This window comes from Macrobrachium nipponense, chromosome 20 (genome assembly GCF_015104395.2).
Source record: "Macrobrachium nipponense isolate FS-2020 chromosome 20, ASM1510439v2, whole genome shotgun sequence".
NCBI lineage: Eukaryota > Metazoa > Arthropoda > Malacostraca > Decapoda > Palaemonidae > Macrobrachium > Macrobrachium nipponense.
Genome location: NC_061089.1, coordinates 65913126 through 65932041, shown reverse-complemented (window position 1 = coordinate 65932041; position 18916 = coordinate 65913126).

The window sequence follows — 18916 nt, the reverse complement described above, 5'->3', positions numbered from 1 at the left end:
AAAATGGTTACACATAACATGAATAGGTAATTAGCAACTTTTTCACTGCACTTCGCCTTCTCTCAGGGCACCTGCATATGTTCTATAGTTTAACAAAATCTTTTACCTTTTTGACGGATCTTTTGCCCTCTCCTTCTGGACTTTGTTTCACTTCTCGTGATCTATCATCCTAGAATGGTCGCTTTCCACTCGTGGCACATTATATTACACTTTGAGAAGTTTTAGTGTTCTAGAAGAGTCCATGAACACTCCCTGTTTGGCGCACGAACTGACATACACAATCACATTTTTTTTATGTCATGATGATGTCAGGTCAACTTGTGCACTTTCGCCCTCGCCGATAAGACTTGATAACACTTGTGGCTGTGCTGTTGCACATTTTAATCTGTTCTAGACAAAGTCCGTTGCACCCTAATTTTAATTATCGTTATTCTGTGTGCAGGTAACATATCTAACATCTCAAAGACTTAGGTTGTTGTTTTAAGCAATCTCATTTCCAAGAAGAATGATCGGGTATGCCAAACCCCCAGTCGTTTCAGAATTCTCATACCTCCCTCCAAGTAAGTCTATTCTATTGTTAAGACTGAAGGTTTGTTCCGTGTATGAACAAATGACAAATATTTAATCAATTTGTATTTTTTATAGCTATTAAACCCAAGGTCTTAACATTGAATTCAACTACGCATCAGATGCCAGAGATTTCTTACATTTACAATCTTTGATTGTTTTAACCAGTTTCCAGCTGGTGCTAGAAGATTTTTCCTATTGTTAAGACCTCAGGTTTGTTAGCTAAGAAATATACAAATTCATAAAAAATTTATCATTGTATAGTGATTTGTAATAATGTTGAAATATCTCAGTATTTTTATTTTGGGAACAAAATAGTAAATGTAGATGGCAGTGCAAGTATTTGAAGATGCCTTTCGGGGACTGCATTGAAGTTCACTTCGTGTGAAACGATAGCGTTTTCATGAATAACAATTTAATAAGAATCAGACATCAGAAATTTTATATTTGCTAGTGCACTACTCAAGGGTGTTTGATTCGTCACAAACTTGGTAGTTGAATTTGTCTGTTCATTAAGAATTATTCAAACCAATTTCTATTCTAGTTTTATATTTATTACAGAAAATGTCAGTTTAATGGATCCGAAAATCTTTCCAGGCAAAACTGTTAATTGGAACACCTAGTTGGTTGCAAACACTTAACATAAAACCCTATGTGTAAACCAGGTAATTTTTGGTTATTACTGGGTCCCATTTGGACTCTCATCTTCTAACAGTGCATTGCCTTCAAGATTTTTTCATTCTTATTTACAAGTTCAAGGTGTAGTCCTGGATGAAGAGGGTTCTAGATAAAAAGAAGCTGCAGCAATAAAGTAAGTAGTAGATCATGTGATTATGTTATTATGGTAGAAACTTGTGGTTAAACCTTGTTTTTAACAAACAGTAAGAACTTTCTGGTGTCCATTTTATGAAGGTTGGATACGGGTGGTCAAACTGAGTCCCTGAATATTTTCATGCACATCCAAGAGATTATGGCTGTAATGGTATAAGTAAAGAAGTTGAAGTAGGGAGATTATTATAGTTGTAGTTCTGAATAACACCTTTCTCTGAATATTAACTATCAAACAGATGTTATTGTGTCTGGAAACAAAAAATGTTCAAAGAATTTGTAAAATTTCGCGTTCTGTGTTCATTTCCTTTATCACAACAGAGGATGTGGTCTGTTAATTCAATGTGAGAATTTACAGAAGTACGTTACCAACCAATACAGTGTAAAGAGGAAGATTATTGAAATACTGTAGTAATGAACTATAAAGAAGTTTCTTTAAAGTAAATTAGCTAATAAGTTTTACCAGATCATGACAGTAAAAAGGGATTTTGACGTAGGAAAAATCTATTTCTGGGCAAGGAATCCGTGTCGCCCAGTGAAATAGGTTCCTTTAGCACTATTTCTAAAGTAAAATATTGTTATGATACCAGAGAACTGCTAAATTGGACATTCCAGAATATTCTGGTTTGCTCACCTTTATTAAAAGGTGTCAGTATGGTTCCTGGGGCGAGTGAAAACCACTACCACGGGACCCTCTCCAATGAGAGTCCGAAACAGGTGTTGGATTCCATTTTTAGTACAGTATCCATTTAGACCTGAATTTATTATGAAAACACCCATTGCAATATACAGTGGAAAGGTATATTAATTGGGTATGTTTAACTGGTGCTGCAGTAAGGACTTCAAATCATAAATGCAAATTATGGTTACCAAAGCTGGTGACACTGTCATTGAAAACATTATTGTGAGGATTAGGACACAATCGGTTTAAGAGTATAGTTTTCCATGCCTTTGGCCTGACACTCATTGAAAACATTATTGTAAGGATTAGGACACATCCGGTTGAAGAATAGTTTTCTATGTCTTTTGCCTCATAAGAATATGGGATGTAGTAATTACTAAAAACAAAAACAAAAAAAGGAAAACAGCTAAGATTTTGTAAAGCATTGCAACTGCCAAAGAGAAAGAGTAAAAATCTAATGATATCAATTAATTTAAAAGTTTCCCAAGGTAACATAATTTATGATACAATTATAGAGACAAAACAACAGGAAAAATATACAACAGATATGTAGAAAAAAGTTATGGGTATTTAGAATCCAAACATTAAAGTTATAAAGATCAACATTTTTCTATGAAACATTGTGCCAAAGCCGAAAGTGCTTTAGTCTCTTTAGTAATGAACTACAATTAGAAGAAGAAATAACAGGTTATTAGAAAAGAAACTCAACTTGCAAAAGTGTCATTATTATTCGCTGCCCCACTATGTATTGGTAAGTTGACCAGGTGAAATTGGGTCAGCCTGTTATCCCTTCAAGATGGCAAGTATGTACAGGTAAAAACTGTTCATACTATCTTTTAACATGTGACGGTGAGTTGAAGTAAGGATTTTTCAGTGGATTGGTAAAATGCTGATATAAAATTGTGCTGGAGCTCTCTAACGAAAGTGTGTGCACTGTGGTAACTAACATTTTACATTTCTTCCAAATGAGAAGGACCATTTTAAGTTATGAAATTTACCACAAGGTACCATTTGTATTATTCAAGGAACCTTGGCAAAGTGAGATGTTTCTGGACCATATCAATAGTCAACGTTAAAATATAAAGTTCACCATGAAATAAGAAAACAACAATTGCCTACCTTTTCTAGATATCAATGTAAGCAGAGACAATGGTGATTTTATTACATCTGTGTTTTGGAAAAAAACATACACTGGACTTGCTAACAACTTCTATAGTTCATGTTTTGAGAATTTTAAACTAAACTCCATATACACTTGAGTTTATAAGGCTCTTCAATATTCTTCTAGTTGGTCTCTGTTTCATAATGAGATTTTGTTTTTAGCAAATTATTTCTCACAGAATTCTTATCCTAAAAATTTGATTATTACAGTAATTAACAGGCTGTTGTCACGATACTTCTCTAATCCGACGCCCTCTTATAATTTCCCAAAGAAAAATACATTTGCCGTAATCCCATCTATTTCAGACATCAAGATTTCAACCAAGCTTAAACAAATAATTGAACAAGAATTTGGATGCCTTAAGATTCAGTTCATTCCAATCAATCCACTCAAGATTGGCGTACTCTTTAACTTCAAGGACTAATTACAGACCTTCATGAGATCCAACATTATTTAAAAATTCAAGTTCCCAGGATGTCCCGGTATTTATGTTGGATCTTGCCGTAGGTTACTGCAGATGAGATATTGTAGCCATATGGGATGCAGTTTTAGAACGGGCCAGAAACTGAGTAAACCAGACTTTTCCAATATAAAGAACCATGCCTCTATATGTAAAATCGAAATTAATAAAAAGCATTTCTACATAATTGATGGTACAAGCCATATTGATTACCTAACTACCCTTGAGTCCTTATATATACAACGGCTTGTTCCTTCTTTGTACTCAACGTTTCCGCTTCTCCTCTTTATCTAGCATAACTGAAGTCGTAGGTTGGTGTCAAGTCTTGGTCATTTGTTCTTCGAGTGGTTTGGTGAGAACTTGGGCTTTTTTACTTTAATCTTTTTAAGTTATATTTATTTTGGTAAAAAAAAATTTATCTTAACTTTATTTTCAAAATAGTTTTTGTAAATTTCAGCAATTCTTATGTTATTTTTACAGACTGAAGATGCACAGAGAACATGTGCAAAACGTATCATGTGAATAAACTTTGGCCTATTTGATGTGTTTATTATATATATATATATATATATATATATATATATATATAATATAGATATATATATATATATATATATATATATATATATATGATATATATATATATATATATATATTATATATATATATATATATATATATATATATATATATATATATATATATATATATGCTCGGTGTAAAGCCGTTACAGAAGGGATCACGTGCGGTTATATAGGAAAATGGCTAGGTATTCGAGAGGAAAGCGAGGGAGAAAAATAAAGCAAGCATGAAAACAGAATAGGAGAAGAAGAGTTTTACCGAGAACAAGTAGGCTACTTGTTCTGCAGAGAAGTAGGGAAGTAAATGCAAACAGACAGCACAGTGAACAAAATAAATCTCGGAACAAGTATACGCAGATCGAGTCGAGTCAGAAGTGAATGCAGTCCTTGGTCGATGAAGTGAGTATTTTGAATATTAGTTAAGATGGAAAGATAGAAGAGGGGGAGATGTGAATGACACGAGGAAAGAAAGGCTTGGTATTAGTTTGAGGCAGCTTGTGGGAGTGATTGTTGAGGACATAATGAGGGAAACTAGGATGCTGTAGAGTGATGGCGGTGGTACGATTGAATGCTTGACCAGGGTTTGAAAAGTATGCCTGATTAGGGAAAAGTTCCAAAGGAATGGGTAAGAGGAGTAGTTGTTCCACCATATGATGGTAAGGGTAATTGAGGCTACTGCAAGCCTTATAGGGGCACAACATAACTTGATTGACCAGGGAAGGCGCATGATGGGACTTTGATTGGAAAATTAAGATAGGTGATAGAAGGGTTGATAGGGGATGACCAGAATGTGTTTTGACAAGGAGGAAGGTATGCGGATCAAGTGTTTGTTATGAAAGAGTGATGCGAGACTAAAATTAAACGAAGATGCTGTATGTGGTATACATGGACCTAGAAAAAGGTTATCATGGAATCGACTGAGTAGTCAGGTGGACATTGTTTAAGGTCTATGGTATATATATGTATGATAGCAATTAAAACTTGTGATTTCATGCTGAAAGCAAAGCTCGAGTTTAGAATGTGTATACGAGAGAATGGTTGGTTTGCTGTGAAAAAAAAGACGATCGTGTCTTTTACGTCCATGGCTGTTACCTGTCATTATGAATGAAATGATGTGAGAAACCATTGAAAGGAAATGAGATGTTACTGCAAAGGTGTAAGATGAGAAAATGAGTCTTGGAACGGCCGATGTTTGCTGATGATACATAGTGATTCGAAAATAACACGAACTGCAGAAACTAAGGAAGAGTTTGCGTATGTAAGGGTAGGATATTGTAAGTAACTGAGCACAAGAAAAAAGTTATGAAAGTAACTTGAAAATAGAAATAGAGCAATGACTTGGATGGTAGAACAAAGGAAGTAATTGATTTGTGTAGGTATTTAGATTTGGATGTAGCAGATGATGGTAGGATGAAAGCAGAGGTGAGTCATAGAATATTTGAAGCCAAAAAAGGAAAGGAAGCAGGATGCACAACAGATGAGGGAAAAGTTTCGAGTGTCTACGTAGGGACTGTTAAGCCAATTTTCCTTCATGAAAGCGAGTTGTAGATGTTGAATGCGAATGCAAAGGAAAGGCTGCAGCTGTTGAGTTGAACTACTTGCATGGTGTATTGTATATGTATGAGTGTGTATGTATGCATATACTTTGTGTGCATGAGTGTGCGCGCTTATTTTGTATACATTGATTTGTCAGTTTTAATGTAAATACTTGAAAGTAGTTACATCTTTATGATTATGAACATTTGTGTGCGGTTAGACAGTACTATTTTTCGTCTCTGGTAATGCTATGCATAATGCCCCTGACGATGTGTATGGAGTATATGTGGGTACAGGAAACCTAGTTAGTTCTATCAGAAAGACCTGTTCTAAATTTCCGTTAGGAGTGATATAACAAAAGTGACAAAAAATACAAAAATTCAAAGGAGTGACAAAAACAAAATATCTGCGAAGACATTAAATATCTCATTACTTAAACAGTGGTTTCATCGTTGAAATCTCCCCAAATACCGCAGTTCGGTCTTTAATTGTGCTCCTAACTAAGCCCCGCCCAATGCACGCTTGTGATTGGCTAGCTCTCGAAGGGGGAATGACATCACACTAGTTAACAGTCCAAAATGATTACCAGTACGGATTTGACTCCGTTTGGTGATGTTGAACTTCGTGTATAAATCATGAAACCACTGATTTGAGTTCCCAGGCATGCAATTTATATCTCCAATAAAAGATAAATAGTAACGATATATATATCATTATGAAGATCTTGGATAATTTCGTCTGTGCAGCCTAAACACATACGCATCATTTGTTTTTTAATTGGTGTTGGTCTGCATAGTAAGCGATCTGACATAGACCACACTAATTGAAATGAAGCATAGACTTATGCAGCCAGTTGTGATGTTAAGGTATTAATTCATCATAATCCTGCATGTCAAATGTTAATATCATCGAGGGATTAGGCCTACACGTCAATTTCTTATATATTGAGGCAATGACAGGGCATAGACCTACATATCAAAGTCTTATTTTTGAGGCAATGACAAGACATAGATCTAGACGTTAAATTCTTATATTTTGAGGCAATGACAAGACATAGGCCTACTTGTCAATTTCTTATGTTTTGAGGCAATGACAGGGCATAGGCCTAAACGTCAAATTCTTATATTTTGAAGCTATGTCAAGACATAGGACTACATATAAATTCTTATATATTGAGACAATGACAGCGATGAGCCTACATGTTAATTCCTTATTGCAAATAGTCTTGGAAATAGCTAGAGTAGCTTTTAATTAATATAGTAGTTTTAACTCAACGATATATAATGTAAATGGATAAAGTGGAATGTACACTTATAACCAAGAGCACATACACATTCATGCGTGGCTGGCCAAATGTTAGGACTGTCTCAGCCTTACAACTATCAAACTGCTTTCAGCGAACTAAATTGAAAATGTATTTACTAAAGGGATAATACATTACATAACTCTGACAAGTAGAATTTTTATGAAAATGAAGACTACGATAGAAAGGTATCATAAGATACTTAACAAATTAGAAAAATATATGATAGCTGAAAAGTTATGCACGAGGTGATCCAAGCCCTTGAATGACTTGGTTTTGGGTCATTCATGTAGAATCTCTCTCTCTCTCTCTCTCTCTCTCTCTCTCTCTCTCTCTCTCTCTCTCTCTCTCTCTCTCTCTCTCTCTCTCTCTCTATGTTTTCTAGCGCAACTATATTCATGAAGATCTCGATTACTTTTAATCAAAACAAACAACTAAATTTCAGTTAACAAGAATGGGCTGATAATTCTTTACGCCAGTATTTTATGAATAGGTCTATGTTTAGTCTACAATGTTAGGATATCATACGAAAATTTTTCGAAGACACTACAAGCACCATAACAGCAGCAACAAAAACAATAAAACCACGATAAAACGGCCGAATATAAGATAGGCCTATATCCAAACGTCATAAGCTGCGTAAACCGACAGTGACATATAGGACCTTGTAGGTCTAGGTAATTTTTTTTTTATTACCAATGTATATCCAATATGAATTGTACAGCCTATCATACTGTAACTTTTTTTTTAAACAAAGGTATCATCTGGTTTTATAAAGTGCAGTCACTGCTTGCTATCCCTCCAAATGTGTGAACGATTCCAATGAAATCGATTTTAAGACTAGCTATGCAAATGTAGTCAAATTTCTGAAATCAATATGAAATACAAGTCTGCACAACTCTGAGAAAGTTTTTGTGTTTAAATTTAGAGCGGCGAACACGCTTGACAATATCAGACGGTAATGACCATTGTGTGGTGATTCAAGTTCACCGATTCGAACGCAGACATTCAAGCGAACCTCATTTACGAAACATTGCAACAACGCAAAACACTTCTGACTTCATTCAGATTTTCTTGTTTTTTACCATTTTTAGGGAGATGCGTATTATGATTTTATATCAGGGGATAATATAAAGTTTCATTTCGATAATCAGCACAACCTATTTCAGTTTGGTAAAACAACCATTGCAAAATAAATAAAGATGAAAAGAACCACAGATTAACCAACTTTTCGAAACTATTTCCAACCAATGAGCTACAGCGAATGGTCGTGACGTTGTCAGTACTCAGTAGGCTGCAACGCTGGCTGGTCTTTGCTATAGTTAAAATACAACTACAAAAGAATCTTGTTTTAACAATTTAAAAGTTTACTTTCTCTTTCGTATATAGTCTATGCAAGCAATATTTATTTTTACACATCCGCATTTCTTGAACACTGCTTTTCTTTTTACATTCCAATACGTTTTTTGTAAAATTTCAGACGAACAAAGAGAGGCTCAATTGTTTTCAATGGATATTATATATATATATATATATCTATATATATATATATATATATATATATAGATATATATAAATATATATATATATATTTTATATATTATATATATCAATGGAGGTTCAGCATCGGAAGGCAAACACACAAGCAACCGCCGATAGTAGATGGAAGAATTAGGAAGTGATCGAGATATTGATTAATAGAATTGAAATCAAGGTCTAAAATTTCAAATGCGATACCTGCCGCAATTGTCCAAGAAGTTCAAGTTTCAACAGATAGTAAACATTAGTGACTCGATAAGAATGCCTTCCACAACTGCTATGAAACAAGTTGTTCGTCGTCTCTGAAAAAAAAAAATAACTAACATCAGAATCAGATTGTGCAGCAGATTTAATGATCCCAGACCATTAAAAGATTATAATAGTTGATTTTGAGCTTGCAAGCACAATTGCTCTTCAACAAAATTTCCTAAATGCTAAAGTAGCGGGTGCTTTTTTCATATTTGTCAAAACATACATCGAAGTAGCCAGAAGAATGGTCTCGTGAATAAAATTTGTCTGCCCTCACATTTTTACCTCAAAGGGAAATTTGCGATGCATTCTTATATTTGTCAAGGTGTGCTCCATATAACGGCGAAGCAGTGTTCAAGTACTTTGGAGATACGTTCGTGCTGGGAAGATCCATTGCTGCAAGGCGAAGTGGACGACTCTTAGTCAGGCCTCTCATAGGGGGTTGGGAAAGTCCATATTTTCTGTTAACCAAAGTCAGTGCTTTGAATAACATCTAATAGGGTATAGATGTCCATATACCACATACCCCATTTTTCTTCTTAATATAACTAAAATAACATTTTCAAGTATTTCATCTTTTATGCAATGACATTTATAAAAGAAGGTCTAGTTTTAAGAAAGCGCCCGCCTCCAACCGGCAACCCCCCCCCCCCCATTTAAAAAAAACTCTGGGTACGGGCCTGCCTAGCGGCGTCACCTTCTATAATTTCCTCCAACATTATGGAGTATTCGTCATCTCCAGGCATACAACCTTTTAAGAATTAATAAATATTTTGGAAGCCTGACACAGAAGGTTTGAAACGGTGGTGGAACATTACCACATGGGAGTACCACGATCGAACTCGCCAAAATTGGATCGGCTAATTGGTGGGAATAATAAAAAAAAAAGCAAATAGAACAAATCTAAAGGGACAGCGACTTGTTATTTTTATAGCTAGATATGGAACTGCCTCCCTTGATGATTGATTACCTAAGGGGGATTACATAAAATCTTCATTTTAGTGCAGCCACTGTCGATGATCCTAATATTAGTGATGGCGAAGTTACTATACTCGGTTTTTTCCATCTGTCCATCCGCCTGTGGTGGTCGCGCATGGTAACACTGTGTCCAGGGCTTTAGATAATTACGCTATGTATAAGTTTTAGGTAAATAAAAGGATATCTGGGTGTACACTTACAACAGAAAAGTGTTTTAATAATTTACTGTATACGAATACCACCGTTAATATTCGAAATAGAATATTGTTATTATTGTTGAATGTAAGCTGAATGTAACTATCTAAAAAGCCTGGGACGCAGTGTTACCATACGCAAACACCACAGGCGGATGGACAGATGGAAAAAAACAGAGTATAGTCATGAAAATTAAAGATTAAATATTTGTTCTGACATTTTAAAAAAGTATTTTTATGTAAATGCAGTTATTGAATTTTTATATAATATCCAATCAATAAAATTTCGCCCGTTTGCTTCCTTTTCTGTGATTGTCCTATCTCTACCACCTCTCTGTCACCCCTGTGAACACTATTTAAGGAGTGACAAAAATTGTCAATTCTTTGCAATGTTACTCCTTTGAACATATTTAAAGAGTGACAGACTTTGTCACTCTTTTGATATTTCACTCCTTTGAACATTCCCATATAATATATATATATATTATAAAATAATATATATATATATATCTATATATTATATATAATATGATATATATATATATGCAACTAATACACACACACACACACACACACACACACATATATAATATATATATATATATATATATATATATATATATATATATGTGTGTGTGTGTGTATTTGTGTGTATTTAAAATACTCAAGCTTAAACTGTTCAATTTTACATCGAGAGAAGGAAAACGTCATACCATTTACAACTCTCTGTCGAAGTTTTGTATTTATAAACATTGACAGCATACGCATATAATATTTTCATGTTTATATGCTTGTTTGCACGTTACATTTTGCCCGAGTTGACTACGTGTGTGTGTGTGTGTGTGTGTGTGCATGCATACAAGATACCTCGCATGCACGTAACGTATATGAGCATACGTATGTGTATTCAGCCATCTCTTTTGGGAAACCTTTCTCCGACATGTGTATTATTCTCTAATGGCAAATGTCAAAAAGAGAAAGCGAGATGCTAGGTGGATATTTCTTTTCCATTTTATACCGACAGATGGGCGAGATTTTGTTTGTTCAGTGGAATTTCCGTAAATTCCACTGAAGATAAGAAGGGAATGACTTTAGTTCATTTAAGTGTCTATGAATTTTATTGCTCTGACAGTTCAAAAAAAAAAAAAAAATTATATATATATATATATATATATATATATATATATATATATATATATATATATATATATATATATATATATATTAAGTGGGGAATATTGTAGTAATTGATGAACTGGTTGCTTTATTGATATTGTTTCCGTGCGTCACGCTTTCCAGCTAATTATATATCACAAATTCCGAAACCAGAAAACAGAGCTGGACTTTGAAACATTTTTATGAGAGCTTTATTTAGACGGTAATGACAGAGTTGCAATGTAAAGTAAGTAAGTATTAATTACAGAAAAAAGCGAAGTGAAGGAAAGAGAGAGTAATAACTTATTTAGCCATTAGATTAATTGACAGAGTTAAATCCTTTAATTTCATTGGATAAATCGACAACAGCAATAATCAGTTCTTGAGATTCATAAATTAAAAGAGCTATAACTGTATAAGTATCACCCTAAACTGCATTTATTTTAATTTTCATATAATGGTTTTTTTACGCTTTCGACAATTTTAAAAGATCAACCGTGAAGTTTTAAAAGGAAATTATATTCATTTACACTTGGCCGCTTCTGTTGTCTGGTTTGCGCCGCTGGTCTTCTTTTGTCTTGGGTATACTACGTAATTTTCCATCAACTTTGAGCTCAGTATTTCACTCCCCACTTTTTTGCAGTCTGTTAAGGAACACTCAACACAGTATATAAAGCTCGATAATGTGATAAAAAATTCACACACACACATATATGACTGGTAAAAATGTTCTGTTTCAACAGAATCCCATCTAATAAAAGGAGCCCATAAAAACGCCAAAATACAGAAAGAAAATACTATATTTCAGAGACTGCTGTCTCCCTCTTCAGGTAGATGAATAAGAAAAGTTACAGAGAAGGTGGTATTTTTACCAAGAGATCCATCCACAGTTAAGCCATTTTAGGTCACTCCCACTGATAATCCTTTAATCCTCTTAAGCGTTGGTTGAATGAAAACATTATGAATGGCATCTGAATCCTGTGTGCCCTTTGAGATGTTCATTGCCTGTCTCTGTTTAATCAAGGCCGATTCTATCATCCGACTCTCGTACCGACAGTCGCTGCTATAAATTATACATGACAAATTCCAGCTCTCTCACTTATACCTGTCAGGTATTTGTTCTCACACAGAATACTAACATGAATAACTTTCCCAAGTTCCATTCGCCTCACTTTATTCTGAACCTTATTTTCCTTTATTTGTATCCCACAATCTTGTCTTCTGGGACTGACTTTACTCCTCCCACCTTTAGGTTAGGTCCTTCCAAACAGCTTTCGGGAACGTGTTCTGTAGATTTCCATCTTTTCTTTGCATATCTTCAACTAGGCCATAGTAGTATTTCTTTTGTGCGCGATTTTCAAATCCTCGTAACTTTTCAATTCCTGATAATATTACATAAACTACATCAGTCCCGTACAGCATGGTGTACCAAAATGTCTTGTCTCTCAGGACTTTGTTACAACTTACAGCATGACTTACTAAGTCAAGTTTGCAAGAAGCCTGTGGCATTCTCTGTCCCTTCTGTTTGTGTGTGAGTGCGTTGCAAACATGTTTCTTTTAGTGCCTAACACTTCTCTGGACTCCCATTCTATAAAGATTGTGTTCAGTGAGCAATTTCAATGATGATTTAACCACATATGTTTAGGCGCATTAATTCCAGCGTAAAAAGACAAAGTCTGACCGTAGCGGCAAACTTTGGACAAAAGATTATCTGGTGAAATACCCTAGATATCAAAAGACTGTGAGAATCCAGAGTAATTCGGAAAGAAAGGCAAATTTTGTATATATATATATAAAAAAAAAAAACTAATTCAGTTCCAGGCTATTTTTTTTTATATAGAGCTAGCAACTTACAACTTAACAGGCAATCTAAAATGAACCCCACCTGATGGATCCAGTGAGGGCTTTTAGAAAAGCTTCCAAACATGAACTTGAAAGGTATAATACTGATAATGATGATGAATACATTGCAGATGTGACTGCAAGGGCATCCTTATGTCTGAGATATCGTGAGCTGACAGCTCAAAAGCAAGGAGGACCTGAAGAGACCAAGAGAACCCTGGATGTACAAGGAGGCGTTTGATGTTAACTGGAGAGACTCAAAAGAAACGGATCAAGACAGAGATATAGGCCTATGACGCACAATATGATTAGGCTCTGGTCATTCCTTCGGGGTTCTTTTCATTCACTGAATGATTATTATTGAATCTTTGATCAAGGACGGAAGAGACAGACAGTGTGGTGTGAGTGCGCACGTTTGTGTGTAGTATATATATATATATATATATAGATATATATATATAATATATATATATATATATATATATATATATCAGCCGGTAAACTCGTTCTAGCCCAGAAATAACACGATATATTTGCCATTTAAGATGAGTGACGAAGGAACCTCAGGGCAACTTAAATGAAATTCAAATTACTATGTTTATTCCGTGGCACTGACACCGCCGAGCGCACCTGTGAGGAATTTTATTGAAGAACTAAAAATACTTCACTTTTATGATGTACACATGTATCTACTATTTATATATATATATATATATATATATATATATATATATATATATATATATATATATACATAAATGTGTACATAAGTGTGTGTGTAGAAAAAACACACAGGGAAACGACCATAATTCCCCTACAAGTGATAGAAATTTGACAGGGTTTTAATACAAGGGCTGGTTTCCAATCTCTTATAATATTAGTAGTAATATTAGTGATAGGGACAACGTGCATCTAATGACAATCATAAAGGGGAAAATGTCAGTGAAGAAAAATAATGACATACAATGAGGTGAATGAGATGACTATTATTCTCTCTCTCGTCTCTCTCTCTCTCTCTCTCTCTCTCTCTCTTCTCTCTCTCTCTCTCTATATATATATATATATATATATATATATATATATATATATATATATATATATATATAAAGGTTTTTTGCCACGAAGGAAAAAATGGAAAAGCGAGATAGCCAAGTACTTTCGGTCCTGTTCGGACCCTTTTTTTTTTTTGCCCCAGTAAAGGGTCCGAACAGGACCGAAAGTACTTGGCTATCTCGCTTTTCCATTTTTTCCTTCGTGGCAAAAAACCTTTATTTATTCATAGCATCACGTTTTATATACTTCGTGATCAAGTTATATCATATATATATATATATATATATATATATATATATATATATATATATATATATAGAGAGAGAGAGAGAGAGAGAGAGAGAGAGAGAATAATAATCATCTCATTCACCTCATTGTATCTCATTATTTTTCTTCACTGACATTTTCCCCTTTGTGATTGTCCTTAGATGCACATTGTCACTATCACTAATATTACAACTAAGTTATAAGAGATTGGAAACCAGCCCTTGTATTAAAACCCTGTCAAATTTCTATCACTTGTAGGGGAATTATGGTCATTTCCCTGTGTGTTTTTTCTACACACACACTTATATACACATTTATGTATATTATATATATATATATATATATATAATATATATATATATATATATGTGTGTGTGTGTGTGTGTGTGTATGTATTATATATAATAGTAGATACATGTGTACATCATAAAAGTGAAGTATTTTTAGTTCTTCAATAAAATTCCTCACAGGTGCGCTCGGCGGTGTCTGTGCCACGGAATAAACATAGTAATTTGAATTTCATTTAAGTTGGCCTGAGGTTCCTTCGTCACTAAATGGCAAATATATATCGTGTTATTTCTGGGCTAGAACGAGTTTACCGGCTGATATGTAAACTCACGTGTCATGTCTGCTATATGCGATCTTCACTGCTGATACATTAATTTGTTTGTTAACTTATTCATTCAAATCTCCATTAGCCTCTTTTTTGCTTTATTCTCCTTTTGCATATTTGGACACTTTCCGTTCTTTGGAAGGTTGATTATCAAGTTAAGCGGCTGACATAATAATAATAATAATAATAATAATAATAATAATAATAATAATAATAATAATAATAATAATAATAATAGCTGTTTATTCCTCAAGTTTTCCTAAAAATCCTCAAGTTCATAACGTGATTTGTATCAGGCGCATTTAACATCTTTCATAGACTATTATTACGTTTAAACATTACCTCTACAATGATCGTATGAAATGTTAAAGTAGTACTTTCTCCGAAGTACATTTTGTATATTTTTTTTTCTTATTAATTATTGTTTTTTCTCGAAGAGCAGAAGTTATGCAATACAGCTCTGTCTTAAAGGTTGTGTAAGTGAGGAATGAAACAGTTACATACATCCTCCATACTAGACCTTGAAATCCAAATGAAAATGTCTCGAAAATATTTTATATCCTGACTTCCATTATTCTCAGAGCGTGCATTCATAGTACTGTACGACTTGTCAAATTATCGCAAACATATCACGAACACGTTGAATACAAGTAAACGACCATATGTGTAGAACAGATCTTTGTCAAATGCTAGATAGTAAGATCGCAGTAAATCCCTGACATTTTGTGAACTCGTTTGTTATGTGCGTGCGATAAACTTCGGATGAATTTATGACGTTTCATTGGACCTGGATACTACGTATAGCACTGCCTTCGACTTGGTTTTCTATAAATCTCTAATGTCTAAACTTTGTAACTAAGGTGTTGGTGGCATGTGCCCGATTACATTCACAAATGTGCATGCGATTTTTAACAGAGTTGCCATTGACGGTGCTTTCAGTGAGACTGGAGCCCTACTAGACCTATCGTAGCTGGTTAGTGTTATTATTGTAGATCAAACTGGCTTCACGCCCTTGCTTTAGGGCAAGCCATAGTTGTGGTCCGGTTAGTGTTAGTCTTGTTGGGTACTTCGAGGCACACAATAGCCATCCCATTCCATCTTACGTATAGTTGATGAGAGTATATTTGCCTATGTTTTCGACTGTTGAGGTATGTCAAGTGCCATTTTCAGTTGCCTTGGGCAGAGCAGAGAGTGATCATTCCAGTCGTTGTTCTTGAATCCTAGTCTGTGCCATAGACTTCGTATCACATACTATGTATCACTCCAGTTTTGATTCCTTACCTTTATTTATCTATTTAATCTAAATTGTCTTTAATTTCAAATACTATTCACATATTTATGCGTACATAACAAATATTAATTATTACTGACAACTTACAAATTTAGTCATTATTACTTGATATCAATTGTATACGGTACACTTGAATTTATTAAACAGCTATTTAATGTCACACTCCAGCGCTCTTTACCTTTTTCTGTGTAAGTTCATGACTATTCGATTTCCTCTGTAAAAATGAACGCGCTTTATGAATATTAACAAATATATATATATATATATAGATATAATATATATATATATATATATATATATATATATAATAATAATAGAAAAATGTGTCTTAGTCAACATACAAAAGGGCAAAGTAACAAGGACTGAAGGGATAAAGCTACCAGCTGGGAACAACATCAAACACATAGATGAGACGGGATACAAATACCTGGGAATAATGGAAGGAGGGGATATAAAACACCAAGAGATGAAGGACACGGTCAGGAAAGAATATATGCAGAGACTCAAGGCGATACTCAAGTCAAAACTCAACGCCGGAAATATGATAAAAGCTATAAACACATGGGCAGTGCCAGTGATCAGATACAGCGCAGGAATAGTGGAATGGACTAAGGCAGAACTCCGCAACATAGACCAGAAAACGAGGAAACATATGACAATACACAAAGCACTACACCAAAGACAGACTATACATAACACAAGAGGAAGGAGGGAGAGGACTAAGCATAGAGGACTGCGTCAACATCGAGAACAGAGCACTGGGGCAATATCTGAAAACCAGTGAAGACGAGTGGCTCAAGAGTGTATGGGAAAAAGGACTGATAAAAGTAGACGAAGACCCAGAAATATACAGAGACAGGAGAATGACAAACAGAACAGAGGAATGGCACAACAAACCAATGCACGGACAATACATGAGACAGACTAAAGAACTGGCCAGTGATGACGCATGGCAATGGTTACAGAGGGGAGAGCTCCAGAAGGAAACTGAAGGAATGAAAACAGCGGCACAAGATCAGGCCCTAAGAACCAGATATATCCCAAGAACGATAGACGGAAATAACATCTCTCCATATGTAGGAGGTGCAATACGAAAAATGAAACCATAAACCACATAGCAAGCAAATGTCCAGCACTTGCACAGAACCAGTACAAAAAGAGGCATGATTCAGTAGCAAAAGCCCTCCAATGGAGCCTGTGCAAGAAACACCAGTTACCTTGCAGTAATAAGTGGTACGAGCACCAACCGGAGGGAGTGATAGAAAACGAACAGGCAATGATTCTCTGGGACTATGGTATCAGAACAAATAGGGTGATACGTGCAAATAGACCAGACGTGACGTTGATTGACAAAGTCAAGAAGAAAGTATCACTCATTGATGTCGCAATACCATGGGACACCAGAGTTGAAGAGAAAGAAAGGGAAAAAAGTGGATAAGTATCAAGATCTGAAAATAGAAATAAGAAGGATATGGGATATGCCAGTGGAAATCGTACCCATAATCATAGGAGCACTAGGCACGATCCCAAGATCCCTGAAAAGGAATCTATAAAAACTAGACGCTGAAGTAGCTCCAGGACTCATGCAGAAGAGTGTGATCCTAGAAACGGCACATATAGTAAGAAAAGTGATGGACTCCTAAGGAGGCAGGATGCAACCCGGAACCCCACACTATAAATACCACCCAGTCGAATGGAAGGACTGTGATAGAAAAAAAAAAAAAAAAACTTACCAGTGACATCATTGTTGACAAGGCAGTAGCCTAATATATGTTGATGATGTAAATCATGTTACTCTTCTTTTGTCTAACTATGTGTGTAAGATGAAAAGACCGTTTGGTAAATGTCGCTGACTTTCTCATTGAGTAACAGGTCTCTTACCTAGCTCTCCCTTCAACTACGTAACGATTCTCAGCAACTAACGATAATTTTTTACTCCGAGCTTTCCTTTTGACAGCATATTATTATTATTATTATTATTATTATTATTATTATTATTATTATTATTATTATTATTATTATTATTATTATTATTATTATTATTATTATTATTATTATTATTATTAACAGTTAATGTGTCAATTGTTACAGGTCTTCTCTTTGGTTATTTTTGGAATTTTGCTCTCGCGGTTAGCTATGAAGACCTCCCCAGGATCTTACTTTACTCTTCGAGACAATATTTCCTGGAAGTTGTGGTTTCATTCTTCCCAACGACGGTAATTTTGATTTAGGCGCTCTCCGTTGCTTGCCCGGAGCCCACAAGTCCACATCAGGTCTATTATACCCTTTAATGCAACATTTACAGGCCGCGTTTAAGCAAGCGCGAGTGTTCGATCTAAAACATTGTTAGATGGCATCTTTTTTTAGTTGTTTTTTCCGTCAACGACAGGCAGTGCCACTTTTTTCTTTTATTTCTATCACCAAGTTTAAGCCTGCCTATCGTCTGCTGAATATGTCTATTTTTATTCATCTTTATCTGTATGTTGCTTTAACTCTGTTTTGTCTTTTCGTTTCGGTTTATGATAAACATTCAATTCTTAGGAGGCTTGTTTTGCAAGGTGGTGGCCTATTTGAAGCGTTCCTTGAGCTTTTTTATGCTGAATAATATGGTAATCG